This window comes from Leptonychotes weddellii, chromosome 2 (assembly GCF_054177405.1).
Source record: "Leptonychotes weddellii isolate Sample4059 chromosome 2, ASM5417740v2, whole genome shotgun sequence".
Lineage (NCBI taxonomy): Eukaryota > Metazoa > Chordata > Mammalia > Carnivora > Phocidae > Leptonychotes > Leptonychotes weddellii.
In genome coordinates this window covers 53,581,831-53,602,943 of record NC_138370.1, presented here as the reverse complement: position 1 = coordinate 53,602,943, position 21,113 = coordinate 53,581,831, and the positions used below count along the sequence as shown (strand labels likewise).

Sequence of the window (21,113 nt, the reverse complement as noted above, 5' to 3'; positions counted from 1 at the left end):
AAAAGAGCATATGAGAATAATGAATGATCTCTTACTAGTCAGTATTGTTAACAAATGTATTGGGTGATGGCCTGGGAATATCCCCCTTTTAAAACAGAGCTCATTGGCGAAGGGCATCTCTGAGAGGAGGGGACATATATAAAATTATATTACATAATATCATTTATAAAATTTCATGATTAGATGTATAAAAGATCATATAATGTATAATTATATATTATAAAAATAATTTATTATCTATTATATAATTATATATAAATGTGTATTAAAATTCATATATATATATATGAATAAATTCCAACAGGTATAAAAACTTGTTGCTCTAAGAAGAGAAATGAGGGAAAAATGGGAGGAAAATTTTTCCCATTGAGCCTGATTATCGCAAAATCTATAGAAGGGAGTTAGAAAATCTTAACATTTTCTTCCTAATTCTGGGCCTCTAATAATTAATAGAGGGCTACAATGGAGAACAGTGATACTATTTATTTGTACACTCCAGACAGAAGTGGGGTTATGGTTTCTTTTCTTTTTTTTTTTTTTTTTTAATAAGGGGCAATGGTTTCTAAAAGAAATGTCAGCCCAACAAGTTCTGAATATTTTCTACAAGGAGAATTAAGATCATTACAGTTTGGGGCGCCTGGGTGGCTCAGTCGTTAAGCGGCTGCCTTCGGCTCAGGTCATGATCCCAGAGTCCTGGGATCGAGTCCCACATCGGGCTCCCTGCTCAGCGGGAAGCCTGCTTCTCCCTCTCCCACTCCCCCTGCTTGTGTTCCTGCTCTCGCTGTCTCTGTCTCTGTCAAATAAATAAATAAAATCTAAAAAATAAAAAAAAGATCATTACAGTTTGTACATTTTAGTCATTATTAGATTTAGTTAGTATGAAATTAATTCATCAAACAACAATTCATTGAACAACAGCAACAGTACTTTCTAAGATTCATTGAATACTTACTATATACCTTACCCTGTTCGAAGCTCTTACATTACAAATCTCACTAAGTCCACACAGCAACTCTCTGAGGTCCTAGTTATTACTATGATTATCCCTGTTTTGTAGTTAAAGATACTCCAGTTTGGGGAAGTTGTTCCCTAATGCCACTGTAACAAATTACTACAAACTGCATGCCTTAAAACAACAGGAATTTATTCTCTCACAGATCTGGTGGTCAGAAGTCCAAAATCAAGGTATCAGCAGGGCCACACTCCCTCTGAAGGCTCCAGCAGTGGGCATTACCTTGCCTCATCCAGCTTCTGGGGGCTCTAGATTTGTGGATGCATAACTCCAGTCCCTGCCTTCATTTTCACATCACTTTCTCCTCTGTGTGTCTGTCTCAAATAGCCCTCAGCCTTTCTTTTATAATGACACTTGTCATTGGATTTAGGGACCATCCAAATAATCCAGAATGATCTCATCTCAAGATGCTTAATCTAAGTACATCCGTAAGACTCTTTTTCCAAATAAACTCACATTCACAGATTCCAGGTGTTGAGGCAGGGACATATCTTTTGGGGGGCCACCAGTCAGCCCACTACAGAGATTAAACAATTTCTCCCGATCCACACAGGGCGTAAGGGGCAAATTCCAGCTCTTTGACCCAGTGTATGTGCTCTTCACCACATCACTATTCACAACTGCTCCCTGACAAGTTAGATGTTCACCAAGGAGAACATTCCTTAGTTAGGAAATAGAGGAGACATCTAATATGTTACATTTGCAAGGCATTATGAAAACATTAACCTTTCTTAAAACACACTAAGTTCAAAATCCTTGAATATGAATGCTAAGTATTGTCCTGAAAATGACTTTTTTCATAGGAAATATTGAAATGGCCAAATCATCTTTCTTAGTTTCAGTCTTTTTGAATGATGCTGATTCATTATTATTCAGATGGCTTAAGTACAGGTGGGCAAGTCTGACAATTGCAGTACCTTGTGCATTCTGATTCAAGTAGTCTGGCTTATCTTTATGGATGTAATTATTGTTAATACCCAATCAGGAAGCAGCAATATTCTTCTCTAACACGAGAGAGTCTGCACAGGTTCCGTTGATCGCTGTGGCAGAACCACACCCTGGGGAAGAACAAAGAAGAAATCATGAACATGAAAAATTTTCCCCAAGAATTCTTATGTCTTTCTTTTCTTTTCTTTTTCTTTTTTGGTTATAAATTGGGCAAGAATATACTATCACTGTTAAAAAATGTTTCTTGGAGATTTTTAAAGTGCTCTACCCCTATGGCTTTTAAATGATCTATTAGTTGGGGAAGAAAGTGGGGAAAGAATAATAGTCTTTTAACTCCATTTGTCTGAAAGAGAAATTTACCCTCTCCTAATGATGGAGCATTATCATCCCCACTCTTTAATGGTCCATAACAAAACAAAATACTCAGAGGGCGCATGAGCATAAGACCTAGCAAAAAAAAAAAAAAATCACAACTACCTGCTCTGGGCACCATTAAAGCCAATGTGAAAATAGCCTGTTTCCAGAGGAATTAATTTGTGTGATAGTCAAACAGAATTCTGTTAGCAAGGGTATCTTTTTTTTTAAATATCTATTTATTGCTTTGGGCACAAAAAACATATTTGCATGCAGTAGTCATTTAGTAAAAGAGTCAAAAAACAGAGAGTAAGGCTGAGAGAGACTGTCTACTTTCAGACACAGAGGCAACAACCAAACTAAAACACAGTTCAGGTACAAATACGGAATTTCCAAACCAAATTAAAGAAGTCCGTTATCTTTCTAACAAAACTGTAGCAGCTTGCAGAACCTTTGTTACTTTGCTTTGACAGGGAAGTTATTTTTTTTCTTTCCTATTATAGATCCTGATATTCTTACCAGATACCACGTTTGTAACTTCATTTTCTTCATCTGTGTGTGTCCAAAGCACTTTCTTTTTTACTGTCTTATTTGTCTATAATAATAGTATGTTGTAGAGAAAAAAGTAATCAATCAGTAGTGGTTATCGAGCTATTTATATGGCCTACACTCACTGTGCTAGGTGAAGTAGGAAGTTCAGAGGAAGTTCAGAAAGGATATAATTAAATATAAATAAATAAATAAATGTGGTAGAGAAAGTGCTTTAAGAAGCAGTAGTGAATAAAAGCTTCATAGAGCAGATGGAGACTTGAGCTTGGCCTTGGACTGGGAAAAAGATAGAACGCTTTCCAGCACAGGAAAAGCACAGAGGTAAAATGCTCATTCATTTATCCCAATAGCTAACATAGTGCCTGGCACATACTTGGCACTCAGTAAATATCTTTGGACTGTTAAATGATTAATAACGTACACAGATAATATTGATTTAGGGGTGACCTTGCATCTTAAAGAATTCTAAAGTGATGCAGAGTGCTTTAATATGACAACATGACTCAGTAAGCAAGAAAGTACACCATTATTAACTTCCATTTTTCTGTAGTACAAATAGACCAGTCCCCTCTTCCCCCTCCCCACCAGAGTGGCTGTGACATGGCTGGAACATGGACACAGCAAGAATTTGAATTTTTATGCAAGAATTTTCTCCTGGATAGTCCACATAGACTGGAGAAAGTGCAGGTCTGGAAGGGGGTTAGGAGAGATCTTTAGCTCATCCACTTTTTCCCACCTTTATCTTGAGGTCAACCATGCTTAGCAAGTGTCCAGTGATGTAGTATTGCTGTATCAAAATCAGATATCCTAGAGAGCCCTTCAGTGATAAGTGATGGCTGACTGAAGCTATTCTCTTCAAACTAGTCTCTCAGCTCGAGAATAATATTTTTTAAAAGATTTTATTTATTTATTTGACAGAGAGATAAAGAGAGAGCACAAGTAGGCAGAGCGGCAGGCAGAGGGAGAGGGAGAAGCAGGCTCTCCGCTGAGCAGGGAGCCCAGGATCCCAGGATCATGACCTGAGCGAAGGCAGCCACTTAACCGACTGAGCCACCCAGGCGCCCCTCAGCTCAAGAATAATATTAAAGAGCCAAGAGCAAAGTTCACTGAGAAAGCCGTAATTTCCGTCTGCATTGGTACTAGGTAATGCTTGAATTCCAAGTCCAGCCGGCTGGAATGAGAATATTGCTCATTAGATACCACAGAGCCCTGTGTCTTCTCTTCATGTCTGATGTTCTTTCTCGCCTTTAAATGGTACCCACAGAGGATTGAAATGTGCTTTTTAGCATTTATTGGATATATTGGCTAAAAGCTTATGTTTATGCTGCTTGATTTTGGAGCAGATGGTTAATGAATGTGCTTGTGTGTGTATGTGTGTGTGTTCAAATGGCTTTCTCTAAAAAGAAGGCAGAAGTTAAATCAAATTCTTTCATTTATTCGTGACTCTCAGTTGATATCATTACCCATGTGTATCCATAGCTCTCAAAGAGGTCCATAATCTTTCAGATAGTTTCAAATTTCTCTAATATATTTAAATCTTATTTTTAATATATGGTAAATATTATGTATATTGAAATATTAACAATTCCACTTGGCTTCTACAAAATACTATCCATCAGAGAAGTGATATCACATATGCTCTCCCATGGCCCTGTGTCCTTCTCCCCATCTTTCTCACTCTCCATGATCAAAACTGCTTCTTATAGGTTTGTTAGACAAAAAAATAAGTAGGAAACAGCATGACCTTTATACTTTCTTTCCCACCTGTACTAATTGGTATGTGCCAAATTTACTGTGATAGAATGCTTTTATAATTCTAGTGTCAATGGACAGGATTAATATCAATATAATAGACTATATTTCATGGCTACATCCCTGAGGACCTAGTCTACCCTGTGATGTTCCTGAACTTATGAGCTAACAAACTGCTACATAAAGTACTGGCAGGAATGTGAGATAAAAAGCCCTTTAAAACCTCCCTGGAAACACCAAGAGCATCCTTAGTGGCAAATATAGGAAAAGAGTAATAAATTTTTATTTCACATAATAAATGTTTCAACATAGTATTATAGAATGATATTTTCTTCCCAAATATTAACATGACATTGAGGTATGACATACATTATAGAATATATTCTGTGACACTTCAGAAATCTTTAGGATTATCATTGAAATGGAAGAATACACACATAGACTCTGTGTGTGTGTGTGTGTGTCCCATCAAAGATATGATGTCAGCCTTCATGGAAACGCTTACCTAAAAATCAGCCTAGGAAGCATGTTCTGAGAGAGACTCCTTATCACATGCCCTTGACCCAGCCACCTCATTTCTTTTTTTTTTTTTAAGATTTTATTTATTTATTTGAGAGAGAGAATGAGATAGAGAGAGCATGAGAGGGGGGAGGGTCAGAGGGAGAAGCAGACTCCCCGCTGAGCAGGGAGCCCGATGCGGGACTCGATCCCGGGACTCCAGGATCATGACCTGAGCTGAAGGCAGTTGCTTAACCAACTGAGCCACCCAGGCGCCCTAGCCACCTCATTTCTTATCTTGAAAATTCATCACCTACATGTGAATATTTTCTAATACATTTTCTTCTCTCTATTCTTCCGTAGTAAGGTTCAACCTGGAAGGGCTCTACTCTTTTTGTGTTCTTTTCTGTAATTCATTTTTTTTATCCCGATAAATATCATCTGCAGCTTTTTATACCAAACTCAGTACTCAATGGTGGGAAGCTATCCAGTGACAAAATACACCAAAACCAGCAAGATTTCCCATGAGAGCCAAGTACCCCTGAAATGATTAATTTCAACCACTGGAGGATACCATTGCTTCGCTTTCTTTTTTTTTTTTTTAAAGATTTATTTATTCATTTGAGAGAGCGAGAATGAGAGAGAGTACATGAGAGGGGGGAGGGTCAGAGGGAGAAGCAGGCTCCTCGCCAAGCAGGGAGCCCAATGTGGGACTCGATCCCGGGACTCCAGGATCATGACCTGAGCCGAAGGCAGTTGCTTAACCAACTGAGCCACCCAGGCGCCCCATTGCTTCGCTTTCAAAGCACCCTTATGTGTGGGAAAATATGCAACATCATCTCACTTGGTATATGCAAATGAAATAAATTTATAATAAGTTATCCACCTACACAATTTACCAAGGTTCTGATGTATCTCTAGATCAGTTATTTCAGTTAGACCAAGTACACATAAAAACTAGTATCAATATAGAGTATACTTTAAGTTAGCTCTCTTAAATTTGTAAAGAGTAAAAAGTAGGTGGAACTAATAAGAAGCTCCTTGCCTATTTAATATACATTTCCCTAATAGTTTGAAAGAACTTTAAACCTGCTCATTATGTGCAAGATATTTATACATTTAAATGCAAATTTTTTTTAAATGGCCTTCTTTTTGGGGTGCTGGGGTGGCTCAATCAGTTGAGCATCTGCCTTCGGCTCAAGTCATGATCTCAGGATCCTGGGATCAAGCCCTATGTTGGGCTTCCCACTCAGTGGGGAGTCTGCTTCTCCCTTTCCCTCTGCTCCTCCCCCTGCTCGTCCTCTTTCTCTCTCAAATAAATAAATAAAATCTTTTAAAAATAAAACAAAAGAAAATAAAATGACCTTCTGTTTTACTTTTAACTATCCCTAGTTTTTCTACACAAGAAATGGGTTTAAAAAAAAAAGAATAAATGGGTTACGGAGTGTCTGGGTGGCTCATTAAAAAACATAAAGTCTGTTAAGCGTCTGCCTTCGGCTCAGGTCATGATCCCAGGGTCCTGGGATCGAGCCCCCCATCGGGCTCCCTCTCCCATATCCCTGTTTGTGTTCCCTCTCTCGCTTTGTCTCTGTCAAATAAATAAATAAAATCTTTAAAAAAGAAATGGGTTAGTAATTTAATACAAAAATAGTGATAGGGACTATGTCTTACTCATACTGATATCTCCAGCCTAGCTCAGTGACTGGCATTCAATATAGTTTGTTGAACAAAAACATAAATAAATGAATACATGAATGAATGAGTAAATGAGAGCAAATGAAGGAAATCACCTGGAAGTTAATACAGAAAATTAGAAAAGATCTACACTAGTGAAAACTCTCTCTTTCCAATAATTTTAATACATTAAAGTCATAGCTTATATATGGGTACCCTTGCTATAAAAATAATTTTATTTTTATTAATTTCATAAATGTTTCTTCCAAAAAACAATGACAGAAACATCGCAAAATGGAGAAGTTTGCACAATAGTTCCAACATTCTATAGTTAGTCAAGATACTTATCTAGGACAAAAAAATATTGCCAGTAGGTCAAGGAGAAATGTTTGTGTTTAAGGAATTGGTCAAGATGAGGTAAATTACATAAACAGCATAAAGTTATGTTAAGTAACAAACAACCCCCAAATCTTAGTGCCTTAGAACAACAAAGGCTTATTTCTCACCTACATGACATGTCCGCCACAGAGTGGCTGAGTTTTCTGCTTTCATCTTCCCACACTAGGGCCTGGCTGTTGGAGCAGCCACCATCTTGAATGTGACCAGTCACCATGCCAAAGAAGAAAGACAGCTCTGCAGAGTCATGTGGTGGCAATGAAATGCTCTGGCTTGGAAATTCCAGTCACCTGATCCATAGGCAGCACAATCTTACTAGGTCTCCAGAAGAGAAAGGAAGCTGAGGTGTTTCATAAATAATGACTACCACCTTTAGAAAGTAAGTCCTGGCTGATTGCCATTCAAACAGTAAAATCCTATATACCTTTAAAAGCATAATGAACTAAGAACCTTGGTAAATTGTGTAGGTGGATAACTTTTATTATAAATTTATTTCATTTGCATATACCAAGTGAGATGATGTTGCATCTTTTCCCACATATAAGGGTGCTTTGAAAGCGAAGCAATGGGGCGCCTGGGTGGCTCAGTTGGTTAAGCAACTGCCTTCGGCTCAGGTCATGATCCTGGAGTCCCGGGATCGAGTCCCGCATCAGGCTCCCTGCTCGGCGGGGGGTCTGCTTCTCCCTCTGACCCTCCCCCCTCTCATGTACTCTCTCTCATTCTCGCTCTCCTTGCAGAAAATTAATTAGTTTAGTTAAGTTTCTTAGTTTGCAAGTAAGTAAAACTTGCCCGAAGTTTCTGCAAGGAGTCCTGTGTATTCTCATGTGATTCCAATGTGGTAGGGTTGCACACAAACTGCATCTCAGTGCCCACCCAGGGGCCACTCCCAGCATTCCTGCTGGTGCTCGCCTATGCAGAAGAACGCTTCAAAAGAACGTGGAACTGGGAATACGGTTACTAAGAGAATACATTTTCTTTGCAAGTTTTAAGGAGCAAAGATACTAGAGGGCAAAGAATTTAAATGCTAATATGGATGTTCAAGGTTTTCTAGAAGGGAGAATGATGTGTGAATGTGCGTGCTTGCGTGAGTGTGTGCGTGTGTTTGTGTGCCCTCTCGCGCATGCGAGAGAATGCTCACACTTCACCTGGCTGTCCTTTCCAAGGAATCAAGAGAAATGATGTACAGCCCAGTAAAGAGAAAGAATAGGGTGGCCTCAGGTTGTAAATTCAAAGAACTTGTAGAAGAACATTTAAATACTGAATATTGAATATCTCTTCACAGGAGTCAACAAAGATTGATGAGGAGAAAGTGTGAAGGGGATAGGATTTATAATCAGTTAAGGTTCCCAGCCTCCCCTCCCACCTCAGTGAAGGAATGAGACACCCCTCCCGCTGCTCCTTCCGCTTCTGCCTTGTGAGGAGCTTCTCTGACAAACTAGTTCAAGGTCTCTGTCTGGCAAGGCCGAATTAGCAAATGGGCAGAGGGCAATTGAAGCTCAGAACCCAGAGAGGAAAGCCTAAGGAGAAAAGAAAAAGTTAAGTAGAAGAGAGTGAAAGAGAGACAAAGTTGAGGGAGAAAGAGGAGAGCGGGAGATAAGAGAGTAAGTCGTGGGGTTCAGAGAAAAAGAGGATTTATTCTGTGGGAGTGGAGGGTCACAGACGAGAGGCTCCAACATAACACGATATGAAAGAGAATCATGCCGTAGAGGGAAAAGGGACATGAGAAGTGTTCCCCGGGTTTATGAATTGCATCCACCTTTATTGTTTTCCAGAGGCTGAATGTTTCATTACTTGTGGTTATTTGGACATGCTTATTTGAATATGACTCTCTCTAAGGTTTGCATTTAATTTTAAAAAATACAGATAAGAAATAGCCCCACTTTATATAAATGCACAAATTAATATGCTGTAACACATTGAAAAGATATCAAAGTTTTTGAGTCTTTTGTCAACAAGAGAAAAAAGGTTGTTTGCCAGCATTCTCTTAAGGGCTCTCCTTCCACAGATGGAAAAGAACCACCAATGTTTTTTGAAATGCTGATATTGACCTTCTTTACTGCTCTCGGACCCCGTGTTATCACTTTATTGCTTCACAAATCCAAACACATCCCTGAATATAATGCTTTATGATAAACCACCCATGAATTCCTTCAAACATTTTGCCTTTAGGGTGAGTATATAGTAAGCTCCCCCAACAGAGGGTAATGAAAGGACACTGCAAGAGGAAGAGGCTTCCAGAAATTCTCAGCATAGGTAGGCGGGTAAGGAAGGCAAGTCGGCGTCCGCCATGTCCAGATGGAGCCTGCCCATGCCAAACGACCAGAACATGATCCCTCACAACCTTGCAACTTGGCCTGGGGATGACCCGTCCTCAGCTCTCTTGAAAACCTTCACCCACCCACCTCCATCCCCAGTGCATCCCTCACACTGAAAGCCTTCTGCCCCTGCTGACATCCAGACCCCTAGCACATGCCCATATGACATGCTGCTGATCACCTGCTCCCCACCTGCATGCACTCCAGAATGCCGCCTGATGTTTGCTTACAACTCCATGTCAGCCAACTTCTCTGCTATTAGGTAGCCAAAGCACATTTTATTCAAGTCTGAACTCCTTCCAAATGTGTCTTTCCCTAGGAATTCTCCCTCAGCCCTTAGGTACTATATAAAGTTACTTAGAGTTATACTTACTCTCTTATTAGAGTTAAAAATTCTTATATCAAATTTCCTCTGTTTAACCTCCTATATGGTTTCTATCTCCCGATTAGACCCAGACTGCTACAGACCCTTTGATGTAGTTTGGTATATTAAGCTCCACCCCTAATACCATTTTCCTCACGGAAATAGGTAATTGACTCGCTCCTTGGAAACACCCATTTTGTGAATGCTGAAAAGTGAGCAGATAGAATAACTTGCATAGAACAGTAGGGCTCTGCAATAGATTCAAAACCAGATCTTAGATAACTAAAGAATTTCCTTCAATTCATTGCTGAGTAAACAGTAAAGAATGAATTATAAATACATAGCAAACCATGTTCTATGAAAGGGAAGACAGAAATGAAATGACACATCCAAAAATATGATTGAGCTTTGAGTCCAAGTTTTGTGACTTGCGCTATATCCCAAATCCAGAGGACACACTTCATACTATGTAAACATGTTTATTTTTGTTACTGAGGTAAATGAGACTTATAACATTGTGTTATTTTCAAGTATACAACATAACAATTTGATATTTGTATATATTGTGAAATGATCATGATAAGTCCAGTTAACATCCATTTCCTTACATAGTTACAAACATTTTTTCTTGTGATAAGAACTTTTAAGATCTATTCTCTTAGCAACTTTCAAATATGCACTACAATGTATTAACTGTGGTCACCATGCTATATATTACACCCCCATGACTTATTTTATGACTGGAAGCTCAACCATTTTGCCCATCCCTCACCTCCACCTCTGGCAATCACCGATCTGTTCTCTGTATCTGTGAGCTCAGGGTTTTTGTTTTTTGGGGTTTGTTTTTTTGGGGGGGGTGGGAATTTTATTTTAGATTCCACATATAAGTGAGATCATATGGTATTTGTCTTTCTCTGATTTATTTCATTTAGCGTAATGCTGTCAAGATCCAACCATGTTGTTGCAAATGGAAAAATTTCCTTCTTTTTATGGTTGAATAATATTCCACCATACATATATACCATATTTTCTTTATCCATTCATCCATCGATGGACACTTAGGTTGTTTCTATACCTTAACTATTGTAAATAATGCTGCAAGAACATAAAGGTAGAGATATCTTTTCACATTAGTGTTTTTATTCTCTTCAGATACATATCCAGAAGTGGAATTGCTGTATCTGTAAACATGTTTATTAACATGCCATACAGTCTTAGGGAGCACTTAGGGTCTACTTTCTTCTCTGGGCATCCTGCCTTCATTGTTTCAGAGATTTGATCTTTCATTCTGGAAAGTTCATAGCTGAAAAATTAAAACAACCTTCTTCACCCACACCAATATCTCTCACACACACACATACACACACACACACACAAAGTTTGGTACATCTGAGTTCTGAGTTGCATTTGTTCCTACATCCTATCATTTTTTTCTTTTCTCATTTGCAAATGCCACTGTTGCTTTTGAAAATCAGGTTATAACTCACTAAATTCAAGAATGTCTTAATTATAGGTCCTGCAGCCTTAATCTATTCCTCTTGAGCAATTATCTGGGTTTTTTCCATATTTGCCATGCCAACAGGTCTAAGATTAGAATTTACCTTAGCAATTCCCAAGTCCATGAGTTCCAAACTGAGAGAACCTACAGTTGCATTAGCTTTTGACAGAAAATAACATCCTGTTGCAAATACCTTTAAATCAAATTTGTCATGCTCCAGAGAGCCCATTTCTTTCAAAAGCACAAAACTCAGAAGGCCAAGGAATAGAAATAGAAGGTGTGATCTTGGGTGTGAAATATCTGTGTAATTACTACATTAAATATTCCTACATTTCAAAGCAAATGATAACTCTCTAGTAATCAACTGGCAGTCACAAACTAATATGTATCTGATTAATTAATCTTTTAACAGCAATGGGACCAAATACAAAGCCCAACCACACTAGTCTAGCTATTGTTTGATCTGCTTTTCTTGAACTTGTTAAAGAACATATCAAAAAAAATTCAGTGTAGGAGAAAAAAAATGATAAGAGAGTTTGTTAGAAAACACAGGCTGAGTCAAAGCCTGGAAGATACTATCAAATGGAAAATGCATTGAATGCATTTTCAGCAAGACTTACGACGTTACAAACTCAAATCAAGTTACCTGAAAGGCACCAGATGTAGAAATTGAAAAACTTATAGCTAGGAATGTCAAAAACAGAAAAATAATATTAAACAAAGGGAACCATGCATAATTCCTGTTAATATATTTATCATCAATCACCAGTTTCATATCAACTGTAGGTCTCTAGTTCTTTCAAATCCTCTACAATTTCTGATTTTTTTTTTTTTTTTTTACTTTCTGAAACTTTACTTTTGTAAAATTTTCCACATAGCCTATGGGTAACCTGTTTTGAAGAAGTTGCTATCTGTTCACTGTTTTCTCTTTGATATATTCATATAATCTTTCTCCACTAAAGCGTATTTCCTTACATCATTTAGAAGCAATAGTTTGGCATTCTTTCCAACTACCTCCTGAAGTGTCTAAAAATAGCCCCTCCGCTCCATCGCTATTTCCATGATCCTAAAGCAGGCTCTCATCATCTTTTGCTTGAATGATTCCAGTAGATTCCAAGCTTGTCTTTCTGGTTTCCCTGAGAGAATAGCTAACACTTTCTTGAGGATGAACCAAGTATAAAGACTTGCTCTACCAAATATCGAGACTTATTATAAAGTCATGATAATTAAGAAGATGTGGCATTAGTGCAGGAAAAGACAAGTAACCCAGTGAAGCAGAATAAGGAGTCCAGAAATGGACCCATGCATACCTAAGCACTTGATTTATAACTAAGAATTAGGCATGGCAGGGCAGTGAAGAAATAATGTTCCTTTCAATTGATGGTTCTGGAAGAAGTATGTATCCCTATGGAAAATAATGAAGTTACAACTTCAGCTCATACACAGATAAGAATCAGTACCTGTAATACAATTATGGTGAAAGATAAGGCTGTAAAGCTTTTAGGAGCTGATAGGAGATTTCTTTGTGTCTTCAGGTAGATAAGGTTTTCTGAAATAAGACATAAAAAGCAATCAAAAGAGGAGAAATTAGATCTATTTCAGTATATTAAAATTAAGAACTTTGTAATTCATCAAAAGATACACATTAATAGATTTTTAAAAATCCAAGAATGGAAAAAGCTATCGTAACATGTAAAACGGGACAAAGATTCATATACAAAACATGTAACAAAAAAAAAACTACAAAACATTAGAAAAGGCACAAAGAGTAGGAAAAAAGGACAGAAGGCTTGAACAGACACTTCATAAAAAGAAACTGAATGGCTAAAAAATGTATGAAAGAATGCTCAGCCTCATAAATAATGAGAAGATGCAAATTTAAATCATAAGGAAATTCTACACACCCACCAGATAGGCAAAAATTAAAAAGTCTGGGGACGCCTGGGTGGCTCAATCAGTTGGGCAGCTGACTCTTTGTTTTGGCTCAGATCATGATCTCAGGGTCGTGAGCTAGAGCCCCACGTTGGGTTCCATGCTCAGTGCAGAGTCTGCATGAGATTCTTTCTTCCTCTCCCTCTGCCCCGCATGCTCATACACTCTCTCTTTCTTTCTCTCTCTCTCTCTCTCAAGTAAATAAAAACATCTTTTTAAAAAATAAGAATAAATTAAAAGTCTGATGATATCAAGTACTGACAAGGACATGGAACATTGAGAACACTCATACCACTTCTGGCAGGCAAAATGGCTATGCCACTTTAGAAAATAGTTTGGCTTCTGCTACTAAATTTGAAGATATGTTTATCTTATGGCCCAAAAAGGGCACTCCCTTGAGAAACTTGTGTGCATGTGCAAGAGGAGATACGTAAAGATGGTCACAGCCACGTTGCTTATATGATCCAAAAGTTGGAAGCTACTGATGCGTCCATCAACAGTAAATTGTCTCATGTATTCATGCATGGAGAAGTACCTGTCAATGAAATTGAATAAGCTACAGCTGCACAAAGCAAGTAAAAGCATTAAGCAAAAGAAGCAAGATGCAAAAGAATATATACAGAATGACTTCATTTATGTAAAATTCAAAACAAGCAAAACAAAACTGTAGTGTTTAAAGATACACACATAGCTGGTTAACTCTGCAGAGGTGGTAAAACTATAAAGCTAAATAAGGACTTGACCATCATTAAGGATTGTGGTCAACCTAACAAGGTTAAGGTTCAGGTTGGGGTTCAAGTTCAGGTTCAGGTTAGGGTTCGTGAAGGACAGAGTGTGAGGGGGAGAATATGAATAGCAAGGAACTTCTGGTGTGCAGGCAAGGCTCCATCTCTGACCTGGGTGGTAGTTACACGGGTATTCGCTTTATAATCTTTCAATAAACAGTACCTTTAGGTTTTGTGCACTTTTCTCTATTCAGGATTTGTTTTACAGTATAACCAGATTGAAAAAAAAATATCTTTTTCCACTAGAAAATGAAATCATTTTCATTTCCACTAGAAAATATGAATCAAAGCACACAAATTTATTTCTTATAGACCCTTTTGGGTTAATTATCTTTAGCTCAGAAAATATTTGCTCCCGTTAAAATAATTCTGATTTACTGACCTTTTATTCCTTGCATCTCCACAGACTAGAAATCTTTCTCTATACCTCTAAACTTGGCTCTCAGGAATTTTTCTTTATGGAGACTATAACTACTGTCATGGGAATGATACTCAGATAGAATCGAGATAGGCTATAATCAAAAAGATAAAAGTCAAATAACTGGGAAGAGTTTAATGCCAATGGGAAAGATAGCGATTGGTGGTATCTTCCTGACCACAATGAGAAAAGCCTGATAGGTACAATCTGCTGTCCTAAATGTGACGGGGGCCCAGGTGCCTCAGATGGCCATGGCTGCTCTGTCCTGGTTCATGCTCTTTTCAATTCTCTCCCTACCCAGCTGATATATTAACATTTTAAATTAAAAAGAAAAATGAAATGTCTTACCTGGGGGATCTGGAATATCTGACTATTCTATTGCTGCTGCAACTGCCACCTCATAATCGTGTAGCTTATTATCCATTCGTTTCTTCACTGAACATCCGATTGATGATCAAACACAAAACATTGCTGGGCACTGCTCTTCAGAAGCTTTGTCCATCATATACTTTTTAATCTCATATAATCTCCAACAATGTTCTGGGGTAGGCAGGGAATACGTTGTCACTCATTGTTTGGGCTTCTATTTGGAGTTTGTATCCGTTCTCTTTAGCCGTGAACAACCCAGCCCCAAACGTAGCGAAACACCATTTATGGCGCTCCAATTCTGCGAATCAGCTAAGGCAGGTTCCTCTGGTCTGGGTTAGCTCAGCTAATTTTAGCTGGGCTCACTAGTGATTCAGCCAGCAACTGGCTGACCTAGGAGGGCCTCGCTCAGTGTCCGGCCACGAGGACAGGAAGACGGGGCCACACGTGTTTCATCATTCTGCAGGCTAACCCAGGCTTCTTCAGGTGGCAGTCACAGAGCTCCAAGGGCAGCAAAAGGGCAAGGCCAATCGGCAAGCACGTTACAAGTCTCTGTGCACGTAGCGTTCGCTCAAGTCCACGGGTCAAAGCAAGTCACACGGTCCAGCCAGGAGCCAGTGTGGGAAGATATATGCAAAGGGTGAGAATGTAAAAGCTGATAAATCTGTGGCCATGTTTGCAACCCACCGCAGTCCTAGAGCGCCTCTCCTAAGAACACACTGTTAGTGTATGGCACTGGAAGGCAGCTCATGGCTCCTCACCTCCGGTTCAGGGTTCTTTCCATCCCGGCAAACAAACAGGGAAGAGAGGAAGCTAATGGAGGTAGGAACCGGCGAGGGTGTGCAGGGGAAGATGATTAGGAAGTCACACAGGGTAATTCAGATTACCAGGTTCCTCAGTTAAAGTGGTTAAGGTAGTGAAATTAACTAAGCAAGTGCCACATGTCGCTCTGTTTTATGCAATGCCAACCAATGTTCTATTTTCTAAAGTAAACATGCAATATTTAATAATATGTAATATTATTGTAACATATAATATCTTTTTTTAAATTTATAAAGACAAAAAAGTCATAAAGAAAGGCCAGCATCATCTTACCAAGAACAGCGTCACTGCTGTTTTCTATTAGCTGTTTCAGTTCAGAACAAGAAGAAAGACCAAGACCGTTTTAGTCTTCTCTAATCACAAATCTGTTTGTTAGTTGTACTGATACTTAATTTACATCATATTTGAAATTTTCCAGGTTTAAAGAAAAATCCTTAGAGACAACCCCTTTAGGTGCACTTTCCTGATCAAAGTACAGATTGGTACAACATTTCAGAAGATTAATTTATAAATATGAAGGTGTGGAGAATGTAGTTAATTAATTTGATAAAATCAATGAGGCTACATGTTAAAGCGGAAAGAGGATACTAAATTAAAAGTCAGGAAAAATAATTTTTTCAGAATGTTCTAATCATCAACAACATAAAATGTGAAGAGCACTAATCATCCATCCCATCCTCTTACATCCCTTCTCCCCCACCGCATCTCCCCAGGATCACCATCTCAACACAGCTTCCTAGAGATCATCAGGAATCCTATATTTCCCTAGGAAGTGCACACAATATTTAAGTCAGTTTCACAAAGTGGACGCCCATTAAATGTGGCTGACTAAATGACAGCTAAAACAAAGAATACAGTAAAATATCACAGCTATTGCCCCAGGAATATTTACTTTATCAGTAGTACTGTAAATGCTGCGAAGAGTGTTCAGTCCCCAGGGGCACTCCTCATTTGCAACTTTGGTTTTCCACTGTGCTTATCTCACATGAAGAACATGGCAGCTCAGCCCACAGTTTGGAAAAGTCAACAAGCATAAGTACATGAGGGGGCGTGTTTGGCTCATACTCCTGCACTTACTAGCTCTTAATTCTTTTTTTTTTTTTAAGATTTTATTTATTTATTTGAGAGAGAGAGAATGAGAGACAGAGAGCATGAGAAGGAGGAAGGTCAGAGGGAGAAGCAGACTCCCCGCTGAGCAGGGAGCCCGATGCGGGACTCGATCCCGGGACTCCAGGATCATGACCTGAGCCGAAGGCAGTCGCTTAACCAACTGAGCCACCCAGGCGCCCACTAGCTCTTAATTCTTGAGCAGGATGTTAGTGCTGAGACTCAGGGTCTTCCTCTGTAACATGAGGATCTCAGCACCTACCCCAAAGACTATGTGAAGGATTGAATAGAATCAATCTGTACATAGCATGTTCAGCACAGAGCTCATCGGGGATACTCTTTACGTGATCATCTCTATTATTACTACTAATATAGTCATTATTAGACAAAAATTTAAAAAGTGTTGGTTCACAAACTGAGACAATAGGGGAAACCAGAAGATGTATTTCTAGATAATTCCCAGATTTTTCTAAAATTTTCTAAAGTTCATTAAATTTCATTTACAGCAAACCAGAGAAGCTATTTCCTGATGTCCTCTCATGTATTAATTAGTTTGCCCAGACCCTTGTTTATGCTACCTGCAGCTCCCTTTCCCTATTCAGAGGACAGATGTTATTGACCTTCCTTCATTCCCATCAGGACACTGCTCTGTCTTAACCAGAGTCTCTGACCATCTTTCTATGTATATTTAAAAGCACCACAGGGATTAAAAAAAAAAAAAAATCAAGCTGATAAAGAAGCAGCCTAGTTCTTTATTTAAAGAAAAAAGTTATCTTTCTGAATAAAGATTAGAGATTTCAGTGCTAATATCCTTCTTGAAAAAAAAATCATGTTTTCATGCAGATATAAGGAAGAAAGTCAAACTCTTTGCAAGGGGCAAGCCTCATTCCTCATTGGGCCCTCATTGTTTCATAAATAATAATAGGTACACTGTAGGAGGAGAATATCTTATTGAAACAATAAATGGCCCCTAAGGACCTCAAAGGGCTTTGAGGAGATTGCTATTAATTTTCCCAATCACCCTGTAGCAATAAAAATCTCAGTTCACAGAATTAAATTGAGATCTCAAGAGTCAGGTGGCAATTGCACAGTAAAGAGGTCCCCCAGGGGTCTACTTTCTGAAAATATTTTGGTCATTTTCATGAAGGGTTGTTATGAAAAATGAATACCAACAGTTCAAAAACTTTGTCAGTTATTCTGAAAAAAAGTTTTCAAAGAAACTAGGCAAGTCTGACTTTCCCTTCAGGATTACTTTAAGAATTGACTGAAATGGGTCAGAGGGAAAAAATGTGAAAAAATAAAGGAGAATATGCAAAAAAAAAAAAAAAGTATGCTAAGAGCTAGCTGTGTTCTCCTAAGACATAAGCACTAGGCATGACTTCACTCAGAGATGTGGATTCAAAGGATCTTTCATATAAAATTGGGGTACACCAAAAAGTCTATTCCAATTAAAACTATTTTCTCTAACAGTTCCTACTGTGATTCTCATTCATTTAGAGTAATTCATCAACTCCTATAATAATGACTCTGAGAAGGGTACCACAATAAGTCACTGTTTTAGTTTGAATATTTTAGTGTATTTTAGTGTAAATTCATTCTAAATTTCATTTAGAAAACTAAACAGACTAGATTTTTTTTATATATATCAAAGGGTGTAGATACAGAGCATATCTGCTGGGATATCACAATGGTGAGTCCTGAGCAAGCAAAAGATCATCAGAGGAATAGACACAGTTGATGTTGAGGGACAGAATGCTCAGACTGTGGTCAGGCAACTTTCTCCAAGCCTCAACTCCCACCTGGTTAAAGAGGAATAATTCTGTCTTACTTAGCTCTCAGAGTCACAGTGAAAATCAGATTCAATAATACTTTAAAATACTCAAATGTTTCATTCAAATATAAAAAATTAAAGAATGGGTCCTAGAAATATGGCAGAGGGTCATAGGGACAAAAAAACATTCAGACAGCATAAGAGTGATGATATAAATAAATGAATACATAGATAAATAATATAAGAAATGTCAGTTACTAAGTTTTGCTTGAAATTTCTCCTGGAAAACACTGTAGATATTTTTTATTCAAGGACATAAAATAAGGATAAAAATAAGACAAGTTGCTGCATTAAATGAAGATTTTCTAACATTTCTAAAAAAACCCTGGAGACATGAAAGTAAGTCTCTTTCCTTGATCTCTCCTTAAAGAAAAGGCAATTGCCAAAAAAAAAAAAAAAAAGTGGTAGATTTTCAAGCCCTGATGTGCACAGATGCCCATGAGATCTGAAATGAAAAAAAAAAAGCAAGCTGCTGAACTATATTCTTAGATTTCATTATTTATATGTATGTTTGTAAATGCAGATAAAAAGATCTAGAAAACACACTAAACTATTAATGGTGTTACCTCAAGGGAGAAGAGTGAGGCTGGGGAAAGCTGGGAAGGAGGACTTTCTTTACACTTTTGTCATATTTGAAAAATTTCTAATCATACACTTCAGGATCTAAAAAAAATAGCGTGATAGATATTATGATAGACATGTGCAGTTTCTTACCATGGGGGATGGGCTCAGCTGAACCTTGATAACTAAGCAGGAATCAATCAGATGGAAAATGGGGGAAAGGCACTTATGGCAGAGAACTAGCATGTGCAAAGGCTCAGGGGCTTAGCAAGAGGAGAGGTATCCAATATATATAGTAGTTTAGTAAAAGCAAATCTTAGGTAGATATGGGAGAAGAGTGGAGGGTGATGGTAGAAGGCTGATCGCATGGCCTGGGTAAGATGTTAAGGAATCTGAACTTTTTTCGAGCCACTAGGAAGCCATTGATGAGTTTGGGGCAGAGAAGTAACATGCTCCAGTTTGTGTTTTAGGGAGATGCCACTGGAAACAGTGCGAAGAATGGATGGACTAGAAGGAAAAACAATTAGGGAAGCACTTATTACATCAAGGAAAGAGTTGTTGAAGGCCTGAACTGAAACCATGGACAGGAATCATTAAATTATTGGTTATTTGCAACTTAAGTTTAAAATGGAGATCCTGGGTATTTACCCCAAAGCTACAAATGTAGGGATCCAAAGGGGCACGTGCACCCCCATGTTTATAGCAGCAATGTCCACAATAGCCATACTATGGAAAGAGCCTAGATGTCCATCAACAGATGAATGGATAAAGAAGATGTGGTGCATATGTATATATATATATATATATATATATATATATATATATATGGAATATTATGCAGCCATCAAAAAATGAAATCTTGCCTTTTGCAACAATGTGGATGGAACTAGAGAGTATTATGCTAAGCGAAATAAGTCAGTCAGAGAAAGATAATTATCATATGATCTCACTGATATAAGGAATTTGAGAAACAAGACAGAGGATCTTAGGGGAAGGGAGGGAAAAATGAAACAAGATGAAACCAGAGAGGGAGACAAACTATAAAAGACCTAATCTCAGGAAACAAACTGAGGGTTGCTGGAGGGGAGGGGGGTGGGAGAGATGGGGTGGCTGGGTGATGGACATTGGGGAGGGTATGTACTATGGTGAGCACTGTGAATTGTGTAAGACTGATGAATCACGGAGCTGTACCCCTGAAACAAATAATACATTATATGTTAATCAATTGAACTTAAATCTTAAAAGTTAAATAAATAAATAAATAAATAAATAAATGAAATTTTGAAAATAAAATAAAATAATAAAAAAATTTAAAAAAATAAAATGGAGATCCAGTCAAGAGATAAGGCTTTAAGAATCAGCATTTCCCCAATATATGTTAAGAAAAAAAAAAAGAAGAAGAAGAAGAAGGTAGCAGGAGGGGAAGAATGAAGCGGGGGAAATCGGAGAGGTAGACGAACCATGAGAGACGATGGACTCTGAAAAACAAACTGAGGGTTCTAGAGGGGAGGAAGGTGGGAGGATGGGTTAGCCTGGTGGTGGGTATTGAGGAGGGCACATTCTGCATGGAGCACTGGGTGTTATGCATAAACAATGAATCATGGAACACTTCATCTAAAACTAATGATGTAATGTATGGGGATTAACATAAGAATAAAAAAATTAAAAAAATAATAAAATATATAAAAGAAAAAAGAAAAGAATCAGCATTTCCCAATTCTATTATTCATGTTCCCCACCACAATCTAAGAAAAACCCATATTATTTTTTACTTGATAAATTTTTGTTGACTCACATTAAGCCCCTATTGAGCAGGAAAATCACAGGTTTGATGCACTGTGATTTTCTAATACACCTTAATATAAGCACATAAACTCTAAAATTCTGTAAGTCTATATTATTTAGCCAAAATCTCCCTTGGAAAATTGATC

General features: G+C 38.0%; 1 long non-coding RNA gene across 1 annotated transcript; it reads right to left on the bottom strand.

The window, feature by feature from the left end:
* Positions 1 to 1,123: 1,123 nt before the first annotated feature.
* Positions 1,124 to 19,979, bottom strand: LOC115940292 (uncharacterized). The gene is made up of 3 exons (XR_004075056.2): positions 14,844 to 19,979; positions 12,821 to 12,909; positions 1,124 to 2,070 (listed from the first exon to the last, which is right to left on the bottom strand). It is a non-coding gene; the product is annotated as an uncharacterized LOC115940292 (long non-coding RNA).
* Positions 19,980 to 21,113: the final 1,134 nt, after the last annotated feature.